At 43.2% G+C, this 18,483-nt stretch overlaps 1 long non-coding RNA gene across 1 annotated transcript; it reads right to left on the bottom strand.

Moving 5' to 3' along the window:
* Window positions 1-1,913: 1,913 nt before the first annotated feature.
* Window positions 1,914-17,846, bottom strand: LOC132387109 (uncharacterized). Its single transcript, XR_009509767.1, has 2 exons — window positions 17,711-17,846; window positions 1,914-6,265 (listed from the first exon to the last, which is right to left on the bottom strand). It is a non-coding gene; the product is annotated as an uncharacterized LOC132387109 (long non-coding RNA).
* Window positions 17,847-18,483: the final 637 nt, after the last annotated feature.

Raw genomic sequence — 18,483 nt, 5'->3', positions numbered from 1 at the left:
GGGATCTGTAATTCCAGATATAGTTAAAGCATAACGTTGTAGAGAGTGCAAGATCTACAGCAGCACACCATGAGCACATGGCCAGTCTTTCCTGAGCTGCAGTAGCACAAGACTTGTAACAGCCACACAAAATTACTGATACTGCTCATTGTGATTGATGAGAATGGGATGTCTCTCTACTTTTGGTGCCTGTTTTCAGTCTCATTACAATCATATTGTCTTTGTTAAACTGTGTTTATTTACCTTTTTAAAAATTCACTTTTAATGTTTGTTTTTGTTTATAAATGTAATGCAGTTATCAATGCAATCTGTAAGGGGACACTCAGAAGTAAAATGCCAATTGCCTGAAATCATTTGTGTTCTGTCTCATTCTTCTCCCCTGGATATTAACCCATGTCTGATTATGACAAGCTAAATTAATGTGCCTATTTTATATTAATATGTTTGGCCCGACAATTTACACTTGTTCAGCATCTTTGAAAAGGTGTCATTGAATAAAACATGATGCTGAACTGCATGAGGAAAGGTTAGGGCTGTGATATAAAAAAAATTGAGGGGGTTCTGTTTTTTTGGGGAAAAAGGGGGAGAGGGAGGAGGGGAAAGAGAAGGGAAAAAGTTTATGGACGGATTTCCTGAGTTTGGGTACCAGCAGTTTAAGGAACAGACTAATTAAATTCAAACTAGAATTTTGTGTGTTGGAAATGTTTACTATGAGTGGATTGACTGTAAGTGCATGTCAAATTAAAATCAAGCTCTCCTTACTTATCCACATTCTCATCATGTTGGCCACATGATGAGGTGTTGATGAGTGAGGAAAGCTTATCTGTGTTCTGGGAGAAGATTAAATACAGCTGTCTGGGTGTGGATTGTTGGTGACGAAAGTCATGAGTGTTAGGGCATACCAGTGTTTGCATAAATACAGCTTTGCCATGAGTACAGAGCACAAGTCATTTAATGATAAGGTAATTGACTGGAATTTATTGATATTTGCAGGGTTGGGTTTAACCAGAAAGAGCTAGATAGACTTATTATTTTATTTAATGCACAGAATCCCATTAATTGTGAGGTACTTGGGCAGCTTGACAAACCCTGGTTAGATCACACTTGGTTCAGTTCTGGTCACATTATAGGAAGGATGTGGAAGCTTTCAAGAAAGTGCAGAAGAGATTTACCAGGACGCTGCCTGGACTAGAGAGCATGTATTCGGAGGATAGGTTGAGCAAGCTAGGGCTTTCCCTTTGGAAAGGAAGAGGATGATGAGTGGCAAGATGATAAGAGGCATAGATCAAGTGGACAGTCAGAGACTCCCCCCCCCCCCCCCCCCAGGGTGGAAATGGCTAATGACGTGGGATAATTTTACAGTGATTGGAGGAAACTATAGTGGATATGGTGTCAGGTAAGCTCTTTACACAGAATAGTGTGTGTGAATAATGCCCTGCCAGTGGAGGGTGTTAGAAGCAGATAAAAATCATTTTTTAATTAAAAAAAACTTAAAAGATAGGCACATGGATGATAGAAAAATCGAGGGTTATGAGGGAAGGAAGGGTTAAAAGGTTGGCATAAAATTGTGGGCTCAATGCTCAAGTCTCCAGGGTGGGATCTGAACTCACAACCCTTTGTTTCAAAGGTTAATGAATTTACCCATGGCTAATGCCTGGTAACTCGATCACTATGTGTGAGCAGGACTGAAAGGCCAACCCTGATTTTCCTCGAAGTGGCCATTCCAGAAGATAGCTTAGAGCCCTGTCCGGGCCTGACTGTGGGAGATTTCAGCTCGGAGTAGCTGAAAAGGCCTGGCAGTTATTCAACATTGGACGTTCAGTGGAAGCAGTGACTTGTGATTCAACTCCCCAGATTCACAAAACCCACCCAGTAGGTAAGGTAATTACTACAAAGATTGGAATGATTCCTGGTCAAGCTTGAAGTCAAGTTTATTGTCATGTACACAAGTACGGTGAGTACAAGGACAATTAAAAAAACATTGCAGCATCATCACGTAGATTCTGAAAACACAGAACATAAATTATACACAAGTTAAGCACAACAGTGAAGCCAAAGTGAGCCACAACCAGTGATTTTTCTATAAAGGTCAGAGTTTAACTACAGAGACAATTAACTCACAGGTCTTGGACTTTGGTCTTGGCTGACACTGCATCTTTTATTTGTGCTGTTTCTCATTGTGGTCCTTCAGCCTGTGTGTTGATCACCTTCCCTTTCTCCCACTGTCTACTCTCTTATCAGATTCCTCCTTTTTCAGCCCTTTACCTTTCTACCTAACTTCTCCAGCTTCTCACTTCACCCTCCTCCCTACCCACCTACTTTCCCCCTCGTGGCTTCACCTATCACCTTCTCACATATACACCTTCTCCCTCCCCTACCATCTTATTCTAGTTTCTTTCCTCTTTCTAGTCCTGATGAAGGGTCTTTGATTGAAATGTTGACTCTTTATTCCTTTCCATGGATGCTGAGTTTCTCCAGCATATTGTCCTTGTCATTGCAGATCAAAGGTAACCTGTTAGCTCCAACAGATGCTGGAAATTCAAACAACACACACAAAATGCTGATGGAACACAGCAGGCCAGGCAGCATCTATAAGGAGAAGCACTGTCGACGTTTCGGGCCGAGACCCTTCGTCAGGACCCTCCTTAGTCCTGACGAAGGGTCTCGGCCCAAAACGTCAACAGAAACACCATTGTGTCTGGTTTACATGTTAGCTGTACAATTCCTTCTTTAAGCCTTTCCATCATGCCTTACAATTACAATTTTATAACTTCACAAATAAAATATTCAATTCTACACCCAAATGTATGTAGGGACTCAATTTCACTAGGCAGAATTCACCCCAATTGTTAAAGGTTAAGCTCGCAGTGTACGTTGCATGTTACGTCATATGTTATTACATTGGGGGGGGGGGGCTATTTTTCTTACATATTTACGATATCACCATGTGTTTGCTGGTAGAATAAAATGTACGTTAGAAGTAATTACACTCGTGTCAATTTTTGTCAACAATCCTACATTAGTGACTTCGACGCTCCTCCAGATGATTCCGGAGTGATTTTGCTCATCTTACAATCGTGACTGCAAATACCGTTGCTCTCAAGCTCACTGAATTCTGGCAGGAACATGCTGCCACTTGATTCACTCAGGCAGAGGCCCAGTTCAGTGTGGGGAATCTTGCAAGATGACACAAAATATTACGTCGTTGCAGCATTAGACAGCTCTATGTCAGCGGGGCGACGAGCGTCTTACAGCACCCCATGGAAGTCAGCAGGCATGAGACTCTTAAGCAACTCCTCCTAGAACTTTCCAAGTCTGAGCGCGGCTGTCAGCTCCTCTCACTGTCCGGCTTAGATGACTTCAAACCATTGGAGTTGATGGACCACATGTTGGCCCTCCTTGGCAGATATCAACTGTGTTTCATCTTCAGAGAGCTTTTCCTGCAACAACTACCAGGCAAGGTGCAGTCAGCTCTGGCTGATTCTCGCTAGAGCCCAGAGGTCTTTGAGGGGAGAGAGGCTGACGAGGTGTTTTCCATCACCAAGGGCCTGAGTAGCCATGCAGCTGGACGACTTTGCTGCCACCTGAACATGAGACACTCGCTGCAATTCAACAACGGTCTCCTACCCTGTGCTTCTACCATGCGAGGTTTGGGCCAAGAGCTAACAAGTGTTGCCCAACTGAAGGTTCAAGGAGTTGGGAAACAGAACGGTTGGCACTCGTTCGCTGCTATGGGGGTCGGCAGGTCAGGCAGTTTGTTGTCCATTGCAGACTGTTACTGGGCATTGTTTCTTCTGTGACACGTGCACTCAGCTGACCATCCTGCCCACATCTAATTGGACATATGAAGTGGGAAATATGGACAGTCTCTTGAAGTTGCGAACAGCAGTGCCATCTGGACTCTAAGTGTGAGGTGGCGCTGTGCTTTAGTGGGCAGAAGTTCTGCTGGAATTTTGTGTTGGTAGCACTGACTATACTCCTTTCAGGGGCCGACTTCCTCTGTGTCAACAGCCTTCTCGTTAATGTCCAGAACCGGTGCCTCGTCAACGCAGAGATTTTCTACTCGCAATCTGGCACACTCAGCGCCACTGGCACTTCAAAGTTGTCCTTTGCCCTTTCCACCACTGACAAGCCTACCTTCTCTACCTCTAAAAACGGGGTGGAGAAGTTAGCCATCGCCAAGGCTGAGTTTGATATCATGGAGTACCTGGGCACCGTCAAGTGGTCTAGAAGTCCATGGGCTTCCCCTCTCCACATTGTGCAGGGGGCATCCATGTGGTGATTACCGCCGCCTCAACAACGTCATGGCTCCTGACCGAAACTCTAACCTTCACATCCAGGATTTCTCTGCCCACCTCACAGGGAAAATTATTTTCTCAAAGCTGGACCTCATTCATGGTTATCATCAGGTCCTTGTCCACCCAAGTGACCTTCCTAAAACAGCTGTTATTACACTGTTTAGTTTGTGTTCCAAATGCCATTTGGCCCAGACCTGTCAGCACCTCATTGACGTGTTCTCAGGGATTTGCCATTCCTATTTGTTTACCTAGACGACATTTTGGTAGCCAGCTCTTCTAGGGATGAACATCTCCTACACTGGAGAATCCTTCTCGAATGCCTTAGTCAGCACGGGCTTATTGACAGCCTGGCAAAGTGCCAGTTTTGACTATCTGTGATCCTCAGCAGTTCCTCTGCTGACCAAAGTTGAAGCCATTAAGCATTTCCCTAGGCCAGTCACTGTTAAAGCCCAGCAGGAGTTTTGGGCATGGTGAACTATTATCACTGTTTCGTCATCAGAGCGGCTCAGCTCATGCCACCCTTCTACAAGGCCCCTAAGAGCAAAGCATCCATGGACTGGACGGAGGACAGGTCCAAGGTGTTCCCAGATGTACTGATCACTCTTACCATAGACGCGTTGGATTGTGGTGCATTGTTGGTCAATGGTGTTTGGCAGCCGATGGCCTTTTTTAACCACCAGCAAGTGCAAATACAACATGTTCAACTGTAAGCTTCTCGGCTGGCCCTATTGTCCTGTTTATTATTTACTGTAATGCCTGCACTGTTTTTGTGCACTTTACACAGTCCTGTATAGGTCTGTAGTCTAGTGTAGCTTTCTCTGTGTTTTTTTTTTACGTAGTTCAGTCTAGTTTTTGTACTGTGTCATGTAACACCATGGTCCTGAAAAACGTCGTCTCATTTTTACTATGTACTGTACCAGCGGTTATGGTCGAAATGACAATAAAAGTGACTTGACTTGGACTTGGTACATTTTGCTTTCTCCTAGAAGCCATCTATTTACGGCTTTTGTGGATCGAAAGTCCTTAACATTCACCATGGCTAAGGTCTCTAAATTTTGGTCTGCTTGACAGCAGCACCATCTTCCTTTTATTTCAGAGCTCACCACAGATATCCTGCATGGTGCAGGGAAGCATAACCTTGTGGCTGACTGCCTTTCCCAGTCCTTCACTGGTGCTGTCCATTCAGGTGTGGACTATGCTCAGCTGGTGGCAGACCAGGCCTCGGACCTGAGCATGCAGTTCGACAGACACAATTGAAATGGGTGAACATTGCTCTTGGTGACAGTGGCATCTCACTACTGTGTGATGTGTCAACAGGACAACCCAGGCCAGTTGACCCACCCCGCACGAAAAAGAAAAAAAAACAACTTGCAAACCCCAAACTCTCCCACCCCACAGAAACAAAACAGCGAAGATAGCAACAAATCTCCACCCCCACATCTGCACAGAAAAATGAGCGACAGTAACAAGCTCTGACCCCCTCATTCGCAAAAATGAACAGTAACAGTAGGCACACACATACCTACACCTATCAGATCACTCACCCACCAATTGGCCACAGGAAAGAAAACACCGAAAAACTGAAGGAAACTAATACAAAATACGGTCCAATCACATAAATTCGAGAACATCAAACAGCCCTTCCGTGACTCAGAACTTGCGCCCGGTTCGAAAACTTCTGTTGGGAGCAATTGCTGACGTTCTCTGCATTCACTTCAGTGGCCTCCATTGGGAACAATTGCTGACCCCTCCCGATTCACCTTGATGCTTCAATCTTCCTTGCTGCTTCAAGATGGAGTCGTTCATGACCCCATGTAATACCTCTGATCTTTTCCACCACTCAGCTCGTGTTCTCGGTCCTTTTCGGGTCCATGTCTCTGATCTCTATGAGGCAGTTCTCTGGGCACACTAGAGCACTAGATCATTCAATTGAATGCCAAACTGCATGTCACAGGCTCCCACAGTTTCTGTAACACAAACAAGACAAAAAAAGTACAAGCAGAAGGCATAGAAAAAAAGAAATAATTTAAGAGATTTGCTATCTGGAAGATGTCACCTGAGAACCGTTGTTCGCTTGGGCCATCTTGACCGCAAGGTCTCAAGATTTTAGGATTAGCTTTAGATTTATTTATCATATGTATCTCAAAACATGTGAAATGTGTCATTTGCATAAAATCACATCAAAGGATTGTGCTAGGCAGCCCTTTAGGGAGCCTTCCAGCGCCAACATTGCATTCCCACAACTCACTAACTTTAACCCTTGCATCTTTGAATGGGGGGAAACAGGAGTACCCAGATGGAACCCACATGGTCACTGGAAGAATGTACAAATCCCTTACATTGTAAAAACTCTGATCTTTCAGCTGACATGCTGTAAAACTTTGCTCTAACCACTATGCTACTGTGTTTTCCTTTGATCACCTGGAAAGACCATCTGCAGGTTTCCTTAAAGTGTCCCAATGCCCCAACTTAGAATTTTAACAATGGCCCTTCATTCAGCACTTGTTCTAAATCCTGGATCTCCCTGCCCAACAGGATGAGAGTCACAGAACAGAAACAATAGAAGGCGGGACTTCACCCACTGACTCTGAACCTGCTCCATGTAGTCACACTCCCTTGTTTTCACCAAAAAGCCCCACCAATTCTTTCCTGTCATACTGAGCACCTTTTAATATGCCACAGTTAAATTTAGCAACACCATTTATCTCTTCTTGTTTTCAACAAGTGCCTTCATTTTATGTTCTTGATCCCTCCATTAATGGGAACAGTTCCTCTCCATCTACTCTGTCAATTCCTTAATGTTCTTTAAAGTTGTCTTCTAGATTCCCTCATAACCTTCTCCGTTCCAAAAACACTCCTAGCTTCAACAGTCTCTCATTTCCTTCTCTACTGGTGTACAATGACTACAGTGTGTACCACTTGCAAAATGCAGTTACATACTGCAGTTGTTCAGCCAGGCTGCTTCCCAGAGCTCCTTCTAAACCTGCAATCTCTAACACCAAGAAGGACAAGATGGCGGCGCGACGCAGCTTGCAGCGGCCACTCCCGACCTGATTATCGGTTATTTGTGAAGCGGGGTGCCATGCGCAATCATAATCGAATGAAAAACGGACACGGGAGCACGGAGGAACATCGGGAAATCTCCAGGAAGGCCTTCTTCATTGCTGCTGCTGCTGTGAGGTCCAGGTCTCTGCTGGGAAGAACAGGCCCCCAGTCCTCGGGGTCACGTTGCTGATGGCCGTTGGCGGGGCCGTCTTAATATGCTCGGCAGAGGATGGTGCTCAGAGAAGCTGTGCTGGAGGGGACGGTCAGAGGCTCGGAGGTTCGACGGACTCAGAGTCTGCTGCAGTCAGGTTGCTTTCAGTGTGTGCTGCATCTGCAAGGCTGAGTTTGACGGAGCTTTCATTGTGTGCTGCGTCTGCGAGGCTGAGTTGGGCGGCACCATGGAAGTCCATAGCGGGGGTATTCCCTTCTGCCACTGGCGTGAGATGACAAGTCTATTGGGACCCTGAGGACTTCTGAAAACTGTGTGGTGGTTTCTTTTGAACTTATAGTCTTTTAACATCTTTGGACTATTTTTACTGTGCCCATGGTCTGTTATTTTTATCAACTATGCTATTGTTTGCACTGTTGTAACAATGTGGTTTTGAGCGGTCTTGTAGCTTTAGTTTTTGGTCTTGTTTGTCTGGTGGGATTGGAGCTCCTTTCTGGGGGACACGCTAAGATGGTAGCGCAATATTAATATGCAGCAGCCTCTCCGGACTCTGGATTGGGGATTGCCAAACGTTATGTAGATTTTCTGGTGTAGTCTGTTTTGTAATGTGTTTTTGTGATAACGTTCTGGAGGAACGTAGTCTTATTTTTTAACTGCCTTGCATTTGTGGTTCCTAAATGACAATAAACTGAATCTGAAGAAGGAGAAAGCCCTTAACTCCAAGTGGAGTCTTCGGGGCGCCGTCGTTACGGTGTTTTTTGTTTTAGCAGACTTTCTTATTTTTACAAGGCTGAGTTGCTAGCTCGACGCTCAACCCAGCACGGATGGAAAGCGTGCAAGGGAGCCGGCTGGATTCAAACTCTTTGCTCTGAAGTCTGGCGCTGATGCCACTACCAGCTAGCTGGACAAGAGGTAAATGGGAGCACCACCACTGGCAGGACCAAGATGTGTACTGTCCTGACTTGTAATTATATTGGTGGAGACTTAGCACCCTCTGACTAAATTAATTTCTCCTGAAGTCATGCCCTCTTGTTCTGGACTCCCCTACCATGGGAAATAACTTTGTCATATCCAACTTGTTCAGGCCTTTTAACATTTGGAATGTTAGATTCCCCCCCCCCTCATTCTCCTAAACCCCAGGGAATACAACCCAAGAGCTGCCAGACGTTCCTCATATGGTAACCCTTTCATTCCTGGAATCATTTTCGTGAATCTTCTCTGAACCTCCTTAATTGTCAGAAGATCCTTTCTAAAATAAGGAGCCCAAATTGGCACATAATACTCTGTGTAGTCTCACGAGTGCCTTATGAAGCCTCCCTGCTCTTAACACAAAGTACACTGCAGATGCTATGGTCAAATCAACACGTACAAGAGCTGGATGAACTTAGCAGGTCGGGCAGCATCCATTGAAATATGCAGTCAACATTTTGGGCCGAAACCCTTCGTCAGGACTGAAGAAGGAGGGGGCAGGGGCCGTATAAAGAAGGTGGGGGGAGGGTGGAAAACCAATCAGAGGAAAGATCAAGGGGTGGGGGAGGGGATAGGCAGGAGAGGTGAAGAAGGAATCTAAGGGGAAAGCATTATGGGTAGTAGAAGAAGGCAGAATCATGAGAGAGGTGATAGGCAGCTAGAAAAGGAGACAGAGTGAAAGTGGGATGGTGGAAGAGAGAGGGAGGGAATTATCAGAAGCTGGAGAATTCGATGTTCATACCAAGGGGCTGGAGACTACCCAGACGGTATATGAGGTGTTGCTCCTCCAGCCTGAGTTTGGCCTCATCATGGCAGTAGAGGAGGCCATGTATGGACATATCTGAATGGGAATGTGAAGCAGAGTTGAAGTGAGTGGCAACCGGGAGATCCTCTCTGTTGTTGCAGACGGAGCGGAGGTGCTCGACGAAGTGGTCCCCAATCTGTGTCGGGTCTCGCTCATCCCTACTCTTATATTCTATACCTCTAGAAATGAATGCCAACATTGCATTTGCCTTCTTCACAACCGACTCAACTTGGAGGTTAACCTTTAGGGTATCCTGCACAAGGACTCCCAAGACTTTGCTTCTCTGCATTTTGAATTCTCTCCCCATCTAAATAATAGTCTGCCCATTTATTTCTTCCACCAAAGTACATGACCATGCATTTTCCAACATTGTATTTCATTTGCCACTTATTTACCCATTCCTCTAAACTATCCAAGTCTCTCTTCAGGTTCTCTGTTTCCTCAACACTACATGCTCCTCCACCTATCTTTGTATTATCGGTAAATTTAGCCGCAAATCCATGAATCCCAAGTCCAAATCATTGACATATATCGTAAAAAGCAGCAGTCCCAACACTGACCCCTGTGCAACTCCACTGGTAACGTGCAGCCAGCCAGAATAGGATCCCTTTATTCCCACTCTGTTTTCTGCCAATCAGCCAATGCTCCACTCATGCTAGTAATTCCCCTGCAATTCCATGGGATCTTATCTTACCAACAATCTCATGTGTGGCACCTTGTCAAAGGCCTTCGGAAAATCTAAGTACATCACATTTATTGCATCTCCTTTGTCTACCCTGGTTGTAATTTCCTCAAAAAATTGCAGTAGGTTGGATCATGGCTGACCTGGCCATGGACTCCACCTACTTGTCTTTTCCCCTGTAACACTTAATTCCCCTACTATGCAAAAAATATATCCAACCTCGTCTTAAGGTAGCCTTAACAGTTTAATATGCCTCTAGGGCTACACCAGGAAGCTTTGTACTGCATTAAGTCACTAGTATTTTCTCATTGGTTAACTTTTTTAACTATAGTATTGAATAAATATTTTCTATTTGGATTATTATTACTTTTCAATTAAAATACAATTTGTCTTACAATACCTTGAAAAAGTATTCAGCCCCAAAACAATGATCACATTTTACTGTCCCATCTTCTAAATTTAAAGCATATTGAAGTAGGATATTTTTGAACTAATCTACAGAACATCATGTCAAATCCAATGAAAAATTACTAAACCTGTCAACTAAAAATTAGAAACCAAAATTGTGAGGGTGAAAAAATATTCATCCTTTGTAATTTCCCTCAGCTAACTTCCCTCAGCTGCAATATACTGCATTACCTTCCCAACTCACCCAACTTAATGATGTAGAAAATTAGATGATCATCTGTTTTCAATGAATTCATAAGAATAAATACCCCCTCTATCCCTAAGGTCCAACACTATAGTAAATTTTCAAAATGAAAACAAGAGCATTCAGGACAAGTCAGGGAAATGATAATAGAGAAGTACAAATCTGGGGAAGGGTACAAGACCATCTCGAAAGCAATGAACATACCTCGGAGCTCTGTGTAGTCCATCATGAAATCACAGCCACTTTGCCTAGGTCAGGCTGCTCCTCTAAACTTAGTCATCAGAGAAGAATGGTGCTTGTAAGAGAGACCACTGTGATGCCAACAGTCACTCTTAGTATGCTGCAGTTAGTGGCTGCAACTGGAGATGAAGTTCATGGCTCCACAATCTCTAAGGTCTTGCACAAAAAGGGTATTCATGGAAGAGTAGCAAGTAAGAAGCCCTGGCATTATAAAAAATACGTATCCTTGCCCATAACAACTTTCATAGCATCACTTAGAAGATACGGTAAAGATCCTGGATAAAGAGTTTCTAGCCTCTGCCAGAAAGCTTAAAACTGAACATGAAGTTTGTCTTTCATGACAACCCAAATCACACTGCCAAAGTAACCATAAAACAGCTTCAAATAAAGAAAATTGGTGTCCTTGAGTTGCGTAGTTATAGAGTCCTAACCTTAACCTGATCAAATGTCACTGGCATGACCTCAAGATTCCTGCCGATCGCTGCTCCCTAATTAACCTGGCACAACCCGAGCAATTTTTCGAGGAGGAATGGTCAAATCTTGCTCCATCATGTGTGAAGCTAATAAGACATCCAAAGAGACTATTGTTGGCTGTAATAGCTGTGAGAGGTGGTTGAACTAAGTACTGAGTAAATGAAGATGAATAGTATATTTGAACTGCTTATATTTCAAGTTTTGAATTTTTGGCCTCTACTGTGGAAAAATCCTTGGTTCTAAATCTCATTTATGTGAACAAAGGGTTAGGGGCTGAATACTTTTACAAGGCATTGTATGTCTATGGTAGAATAGTAGCTGTTCTGTGCTTGGCACCTTCTTTCTGCTCTTGAGATCCTCTCTTCAAGTAGATCCCTGTCACTATCTTGTTTCCGTTTTCCTTGTTCTATTAACTCTTCATAAAATGATTGTGAAGCAACTAGTTATAATGCCTCATTCCTGACTTCTAAAAGAACCTGGGAGTTAAACACCAGAATCCAATGATACCCTTTTGAAAGTCCACATCATTTCCAAAGTATGGTGCCCAGAACAGAACAATGCTACAATTGTGGACTAGCACTTCACATAGATACATCACGAGTCTTTTACTCTTGTATTCCTTTCCTCTATATTTATGAAACTTATCAAACATCTGCTTGCTTTCAGACATTTTCACCACCTGCCCTGTCTCTTTCAATTAACTTTGCATACTTAAGCTGTATATCTTCCCTCCTGAGAAAAAGAATGTTGTTCTCTCAAATTTATATTACTCCTCCTTACCTTTTTACAAGAGAAATGTGAAGTATGATTCGTCATTAAATTTCAACTGTCACTTATCTGCTCATTCCACTATTCGGTCTATGACTGTTTGATGTCTACGAGGATAGTTATAGTTCACTGATGTGAAGAATATAAGACATTGTGCACTAAATTATATTAAGAAAACCCTATTCCTAGTGTAGAGTAATGTAATTGGTAATGTACATAATTCATAACTACTGACAATGAGTTTGGGTTCATTTTAAGAAGCTGGTCTGATGTGATGACATAATTATGTAAAGCTCTTTGTGTTCAGTGCCTGAGTACAATAAAATGCCACTATTGTTTTTATTTGTGAAAACCTACCAGTAACATCTTCTGAAGGACTTGATTGCGCACCAGTCCAGTCCAACAAAAAACTATCCTCAATTCCTTTTCTGTTATGTTACTTAGCCGATTTTCTTTCCACATCTCCACAAAATCCTTTTATTCAATAGCCAGTAGTCTTAGGATGTGGCACTTTATCAAATATCTTTGGAGGTCCACATGTACATTAAGCAAATTTCCCTTGTCAGACTTTTCTGTCCTTCATCAAATTAGATCACATGATTTCCCTTCAACAAATCCTTATATGCTTTTTGCAATAAATCTAAGGAACAGCTAATTATACTCCTGATTTGTTTCTAGAGTTTAAATTGATTGGCCAGCAGCTACTGTGGGCGTGCCTTCATCAAAAGGACTGCATCAGCTGTCCACCAATTTATCAGGGATGAGCACAAATACTGGCCTTGTCCCGAAACGTCTGTGTGGGGTTTGCCAACGGTTTTCCACTTAGCAGGATATCCCATATTCGACAGGGGAAAATTGCATGATTGTGGGAATGGGACACCCCCCCCCCCCCCCACACCTGATTCCGTACCTCAGAAGATGGACTTTCTGGACAGAACCAATACAACTTAAGTTTCTCGATGACCCCAAGGATAAACATGTGGACCAGAGGGTGGAATCCCACCCAGTTCGGCACAACAAGCACCATCCACATCTTTTTTTTCTGAAAATTCGTAAACTCTTTAGAATTTTCTCTATTTCTCCATAAATATGACCTAAAATGTGATCTGATCTTCACACGTCCTAAAACTAGATAAAGAGAACCCAGTTAAAGTAATAACACAAAAATTATACTCGTTCATTTATTTATTGAGAGAAATTATCCAATATTACATTAATTTGTTGGAAAAAGTATGTGAACATCTAGGATTATCAGTTCATTTAAAGGGGAAATTAGAGTTGGGTGTTTCAATCAATGGGATGACAATCAGGTGCGAGTGTGGGAGGCCCTGCCTGATTTAAAGAACGTAAACCTGGGTCTTCACTAACAAAGTCTGATCTTCAACACACAGGTTTTTGGAAGTGTGCCATGTCTCGATCAAAGGAGATTTCATGAAAAAAAAGTTGTTGATGCTCACCAAGCGGGAAAAGGACACAAAACCATTTCTAAAGAGTTTGGGCTCCTCAGTCAGGCAGATGGTGTACATTCAACACTGTTGTTACTCTTCCTTAGAGTGGTCGATCCAACAGAAATCACTCCAAGGGCAATCTGCATAATTTTCCAGGAGGTCATAAAGAACCCCAGGGTAACATCTAACGAGCTACAGGTCTCTCTTGCATTGGCTAATGTCAGTGTTCATGAGTCTACCATCAGGCAAACACTGAACAACAATGGTGTGCATGACAGGATTGCAAGGAGAAAGCCACTACTCACCATGAAGAACATTGATGACCGTTTAAAGCAGGGATGGCCAACCTATGGTGCATTGCACCCCAGTGATAACAATAAAAAAGTAAGCCTACTCACGCAAAAAGTATTAACCAAAAACCAATTTGTAGAAAAAAAATCTATAACAGGAATTCAAGTAGCTCAGAGCTAGAAATGGGTTTTACTGAGATTAAATCTAAAATTTAGAATTATTTTTTGCGATTTTATTATTTCGTGCACATCTTTTGGCAAATGTCTTCTTTCACATTAATCTGTTTTCAATTAAAAAATGTGCAGTCAAACTAAGAAAGAAGAACTTTTGTTCTGCAGTCATTCCATAACTGTTCAATACACGTTTGATACTTGTTTGATCCTGAGGTGCCGGGCGTCTGCACCAGCGGTGCGTCGCAGGTTTTTGCCAGTCAGTTTACAATCGACACTCGTGCACTACGGAGTTGTGCTTTGTTCGTCCTTTGTGAACATTTGCAGTTTTGTGCTTTTTTGAAAATTAAACCATGTTTTTACAATCAGTTACCCATCACAGTGCAAAAGAAAAGCAGAAAGTGATAGTAAGCGTGAATTCAATGAACAGTGGGAAAATGAGTTCTTATTTATAGCGGGTCCGTCAGGAAAACTGTTGAGCATTGTTTGTGAAAACACTTCCTCACATAATAGAAGACATGATCTTAATAGACACCATAAAACACAACATCAGACTGAAATAGAAGGAAATCTGAAGCCAGTGCTTGGGTCTGAGTTACGGAAAGATTCAATATGTGATTAAAAAAAAGGAAGAGATCAAAAGAAGATAAAATATATTTGTTAAAAGTCTCATTAAGGTAAGTAATGGTTATCATGTTTTTATATTAAATCAATATATCATGTAAAAATGCTAAATATGTCACACCAATTACTTAAAGCAAAGGTTCACATACTTCTTCCAATAAATACATGTAATATTGAATAAGTTTTCTCAATAAAAGTGGAAGAAGTATGATTTTTGTGTTATTTAATTGGGTTATCTTGACCGAGATTTAGGATTTGCATGAAGATCTGATCACAGTAAGGGTAAAAAGACCCTAATGGGTGTTGTGTACAGGCCCCCAAACAGTAGCGTGGATATTGGGTACAAGTTGATTAGGGAGTTAACATTGGCATGTGCTAAAGGTAATGCAGTCGTTATGGGAGATTTCAACATGCAGGTGAACTGGGAGAATCAGGTAGGTGCTGGACCCCAGGATAGGGAGTTTGTGGAGTGTCTAAGGGATGTATTTTTGGAACAGCTTGTGCTTGAGCCAACCAGGAACGAGGCTATTTTGGACTTGGTGATGTGTAATGCACAGGAATTGATAAGTGATCTTGAAGTAAAGGAGCCATTAGGAAGTAGTGATCATAACATGATAAGTTTTTATCTACAATTTGAGAGGGATAAGGGCAGATCAGAGGTGTCAGTGTTGCAATTAAATAAAGGAGACTATGGAGCCATGAGGGAAAAGCTGGCCAAAGTTAAATGGGCGGATGCCCTGGCAGGAAAGACAGTGGATCAGCAGTGGCAGATATTCTTGGGGATAATACAAAAGATGCAAAAGCAGTTCATTCCAATGAGAAGGAAGGATTCAAAGAGGGGGAAGGGGCCACAGTGGTTGACAAAGGAAGTCAGAGATTGTATAGCATTAAAGAAAAAGAAGTATGACAGGGCTAAGATGAGTGGGAATACAGATGATTGGGAAAGTTTTAAGGAACAGCAGATCTTAACTAAAAAAGCAATACGGAGAGAAAAAATCAGGTATGAGCTCAGTCTAGCCAGGAATATAAAAGTGGATAGCAAAAGCCTTGTTTAGCTATGTGAAGAGAAAGAAGATAGTTAAGAACAATGTTGGCCCCTTGAAGAATGAATTGGGAGAAATTGTTATGGGAAACAGGGAAATGGCAACAGAATTTAATGCGTACTTTAGATCTGTCTTCACCAGGGAGGACACAAGCAATCTCCCAGATGTATGGATGGACCAGGGTCATAAGATATCAGTGGAATTGAGACAGATTGACATTAGGAAAGAAACTGTGATGAGTAGACTGGTAGGACTGAAGGCTAATAAATCCCCGGGTCCAGATGGTCTGCATCCGAGGGTTCTAAAAGAGGTGGCTCAGGAAATTGCGGATGCATTGGTAATCATTTTCCAATGTTCCTTAGATTCAGGATCAGTTCCTGAGGATTGGAGAGTGGCTAATGTTATCCCACTTTTCAAGAAGGGAGGGAAGGAGAAAACAGAGAACTATCGCCCTGTTAGCCTAACGTCAGTCGTGGGGAAGATGCTTGAGTCCATTATTAAGGACGAAATAGTGGCATATCTTGATGGCAGTAATAGAATTATGCCGAGCCAGCGTGGATTTACCAAGGGCAAATCAAGCTTGACTAATCTGTTGGAGTTTTTTGAGGGTGTAACAAGGATGTTAGACGAGGGTAAGCCAGTGGATGTTGTGTACCTAGATTTTCAGAAGGCATTCGATAAGGTGCCACATAGGAGATTGGTGAGTAAAATCAGAGCTCATGGCATTGGGGGCAGGGTTTCAACATGGATAGAAAACTGGTTGGCAGATAGAAAGCAAAGGGTAGCAGTGAATGGGTGTTTCTCGGACTGGCTGGAGGTGACTAGTGGGGTACCACAGGGCTCTGTATTGGGACCACAGCTCTTTACGATTTATGTCAACGATTTAGATGAGGGCATTGAAAACTATATCAGCAAGTTTGCTGACGATACTAAACTGGGTGGCAATGTGACATGCGAAGAGGACGTTAGGAGAATACAGGGAGACTTGGATAGGCTGGGTGAGTGGGCAGATACTTGGCAGATGTCATTCAATGTGAATAAATGTGAAGTTATCCACTTTGGAAACAGGAACAAGAGGGCAGAGTATTGTCTGAACGGTGTAGAGTTAGGTAAGGGAGAAATGCAAAGAAAACCGAGAAGTCCTAGTTCATCAGTCAATGAAAGTGAATGAGCAAGTGCAACAGGCAGTGAAGAGGGCAAATGGAATGTTGGCCTTTATTACAAGGGGAATTGAGTACAAGAGCAAGGATGTCCTTTTGCATTTGTACAGGGCCCTGGTGAGACCACACCTGGAATATGTGTACAGTTTTGGTCTCCAGGTTTGAGGAAGGACATTCTGACAATTGAGGAAATGCAGCATAGATTCACTAGGTTGATTCCTGGGATGGCAGGGCTGTCTTACACAGAGAGATTGGGATTGTACACACTGGAATTGAGGAGATTGAGAGGGGATCTGATTGAAACGTTTAAGATAATTAAAGGATTTGATAGGATTGAGGCAGGAAATATATTCCAGATGTTGGGAGAGTCCAGTACCAGAGGGCATGGATTGAGAATAAGAGGTCAGTTATTTAAAACAGAGTTGAGGAAGAGCTTCTTCTCCCAGAGAGTTGTGGAGGGGTGGAATGCACTGCCTCCGAAGATGGTGGAGGCCGATGCTCTGGATGCTTTCAAGAAGGAGCTAGATAGATATCTGATGGATAGGGGAATCAAGGGATATGGGGACAAGGCAGGGACTGGGTATTGATAGTGAATGATCAGCCATGATCTCAGAATGGCGGTGCAGACTCGAGGGGCCGAATGGTCTACTTCTACACCTATTGTCTATTGTCACATTTTAGGTTATATTTATGCAGAAATAGAGAAAATTCTAAAGGATCAAGGATATTGCACCAATACACACCAAAGGGTTGGCATAAAACCATTTTAGAGACGATGGGCGTCTATTGCCGCGAAGACGGCCCAGTGACCCTGATTGAAAGGGATTACAATCCTCTGCTATCAAATTCCTCCTCCTCCTCCAGTCCTTTACCTTTCACCCCCACCTGGTTTGTCCTCTTCCCGTCCCCATCTTTCATCCTGAGGAAGGGTGGATACTGCCTGCGCTGAGCTGCTCCAACACACTGTATTTGTGTGTGTTGCTCGGGACGACGCGTGCACTTTGGCACCTCGCTCAGAGCCAAGGGAATAAAGAATGTCGGAGGCCTAATGCCAGTTCCGATGTTTTTAATTCGCAAGATCATGTTGCTTTCTTTTTTTCAAAAGAAGTTGCAACAGAATTGCTTCAATTATAAAATAAACGACTTTCTGGAAAGGGAGGAGGCGGCGACGTATTTGATTGAACTCCGTGTTCCCCAATAGGATGGAAGAGATTCGCGACTCTGGCAAGCATTAACCAATCAATAATTGATGACGTCTCTGTAATTGAGGCTGCATAGGTGATTGACGTTTACATGGTCCAACCAGAACGTAGCATCTACGGAGCGCGCCAATTATCAATTAAAACGGAAGAAAATCTGCAGATGCTGGAAATCCGAAGCAGCACACACGAAATGCTGGAGAAACTCAGCCGTTCAGGCAGCACCAGTGGAAAAGAGTGCACAATCGGTGTTTCGAGCCGAGACCTTGCATCAATAAAATGTAAGCAGTCCAATGGGCGAAAGGTGGACGGTTTGGCCACGTCAATCACTGAGTGGAGACCAATAAGAAGGCTAGGACGGCCGATCCGGGGGCGGATCGTTTACGTGAGGTCATCACGCGGCGCCGCGCGGCGGAGCTGGTGGTCGGAGCGGCTCGCAGCGACGG

The sequence above is a fragment of the Hypanus sabinus genome, unplaced genomic scaffold (genome assembly GCF_030144855.1).
Source record: "Hypanus sabinus isolate sHypSab1 unplaced genomic scaffold, sHypSab1.hap1 scaffold_1535, whole genome shotgun sequence".
NCBI lineage: Eukaryota > Metazoa > Chordata > Chondrichthyes > Myliobatiformes > Dasyatidae > Hypanus > Hypanus sabinus.
This window is presented reverse-complemented; position numbering and strand designations above follow the sequence as displayed.